Source organism: Lactuca saligna, chromosome 1 (genome assembly GCF_052625555.1).
Source record: "Lactuca saligna cultivar CGN05327 chromosome 1, ASM5262555v1, whole genome shotgun sequence".
Classification (NCBI taxonomy): Eukaryota; Viridiplantae; Streptophyta; class Magnoliopsida; order Asterales; family Asteraceae; genus Lactuca; species Lactuca saligna.
In genome coordinates this window covers 51,119,463-51,122,101 of record NC_136417.1, presented here as the reverse complement: position 1 = coordinate 51,122,101, position 2,639 = coordinate 51,119,463, and positions in this window count along the sequence as shown.

The window sequence follows — 2,639 nt, the reverse complement described above, 5'->3', positions numbered from 1 at the left end:
ATCTTTTCTGACCGTGATTTTGGGGATGTCACAGTATCTGATACGGGAGAAAATGTTTCAGTGAGTGTCGATGTTTCGCAACCCATTTCTATTTCAACTTCATTACCAATCATTTCATCATCTTCCTTAGTTTTGTTACCACCATTTGTTATTCCTACATCAACTGTCACCACATCACCAATCTTTGACAATATTCTTAACCAACCTATCACAACTTTGTTTTCATCCCAATCCACTGAACCACAAAAGCCTTATTCCGATGATGAAACAGAAGAAGGAGATTTCGGAGGGAGATTTGAAGATTTGCACTTCGATTCAGAGGAATAAGATATTCCTGATCATATGCTTATGCCAGGAAAACAATTTAAAGTGCTAAATCGAAAGCTTAATTCTATTCTTCAATTTCAAGTAGACTCATGGTCAAAGCATTCTGTATCAGGAATAGAAGTTGATGTGATGCTAAAAGTTGTAGAGCATCGTTTTGTAACATCAAATTGATGTCACTGATAAAAATAACAAACTTCGGATCAAAGCTTAGGGTGATCTATATAACTCTTTGTTAAAGGAGCTTCAAAATGTTGCAAAAGAGAGGCATGTTCTCTTTGTATAAGATGTGAATAAGGTACGAGAGGATGTGAATTTCAAACTCGAAGAATTGAAGAAGGAATTTTCGAGTGAAATTCGTCAAGTAAATGATCGTTACAACTTAATTAAGGAGAAAGTTGATATTATAGCGGGGACTGTAACTAATTTCATTCAATCATTTCAAGCAACTGTATCAACGTTCGAAGCTAAGGGAAAAGAAGATAAAACTCAGTTCGCGAAACTGAATGCTCTACTTGCAGAATTGAATGGAATTGTCTCTAAGCCTACTACAACATCATTCTTAACTCGAGAGTTTCTTACTCGGAAGTTAAACATTCTTGATCAATTCATACAAAAGGCTGTTGCTCCTATCATGAAGTTTGCTAAGATGTTACCACAGAATGCCCCACCTGCTGTCACAGGGGCACAAGGGGGAGAAAGGAGGGTGAGCAAAGGGTCGAAAAACGATAATAAGGGAGAAAGCATTGGAAAAACAAATGATGATGCAAAGGTTGTAGGGAAGGTTCTGACTTTACAAATTCTGATTTCATTACCTACCAACACTGATTCTATTTCAACAACAACTATGACTACAAAACCACTTGCAAGACCTATTGTCAAAGGAATTGTAATTGGTTCATCAACTGAAGGGGGAAGTTCAAGTTCTTCAAAACCAAATCCTGTTGTGAAAAATAAATGGAAAAGTGTTGTAGTCAAAAAGTCTAAAGAAGAAAAGAAACTAGAAGTCGAAGATGAGATAGAACTTTAGAGGCATATTCAAAGTATTATGAGGCTGAGGGAAAGTGATCCTCCAGGTATAGAGAAGGGAGATCCAAAGAAACTCTACATTTACGAATCTATAGAGTCAAGGGTTGAATTCAATAACATGTATGCCTTTGAAAAGAAGCAGAACAAAAGTTATTCCATAGCCAACTCAGACAAGAATCGGCTTGATTTCCCTATCAATGAAATAATGTTGATAACAGCTCAGTACAAGATAAGTGAGAAGTTCGAAAATGCTGATGACTACAACACATGAAGATTTGTTTTCATGTTGCACTTAGAAAGGAACTTGAAGAAGTATGGTCTCTCATCAAAATTAAGAAGGTGGTTGCAATAAAGAAAGATGTTTTGTTCAAAAACATGATACACAACTTTAGGTATCATGTTGTTCGTGCGAAAAATCAACAAGTCGACTTTAGTGTTGCAGATTTCCAACTAATGAACTTGAATGATCTAATTCAAGTTGCATTAATCTTTAAGGATATGGAAGCATCTCAACTTAAGGGTCATACAAAGAGATGTTCAGATTTGGTCTTACTCACATTAAAATTTTCATTGACAATTATTATGATTGTCGGGCCCTGACGGACGAAGAGTTGGCTTTAGGTATGGAGAGGAAAGTAATTGTTGCTATGTTACCTTCGAAGCCACAACCTGAACTGAAGAAGTATGCATATGGTGAGATTTGCTTAAAACAATTCGGCATGGTGTTTGCGGGAAAAGATACCAAGGGGATAACCAAAAGATTCTTATTCCAAGTTGCTGAGATTGAAAGATACACAACTTCACAATATACGAACTTCATTGTTCGTATGAATAATTGTACGAAGAATAATGAAGGCGACAAGTCCGAGTTAAAGAAAGTGTTAACTTGGTATTCAGAAATCAGAAGGATGATGCACTTCGCTACTCAGATTCTCATGAACTGAGTAGTTCGACTCGTTTACAAAGGGGGCGATTGTTAGGGTGGAAGTCTTGTTGTAAAGAGTCAAAGTGTGTTTACTATATTTCATATGTAATGTATTTACTAAGTCATTTCATATACGAAGCATAACTCTTAGACTTAGTATTTTTTGTACTCTCAGTCTCCTATAAATAGGAACTGAGCATAGAGTTAGTTAACGAAGTTTTCCTGAAAGTTGTCTATTTTTGTACTCGTGTTCATTTGAGAGTAATAAGAGCTGAAACCAGATTCTATTTACATTCAATGTTCTTAATTGATCTTTTGCTTGTTTAACTCTGATTCTATTCGATTTCTCGTTACAATTCCT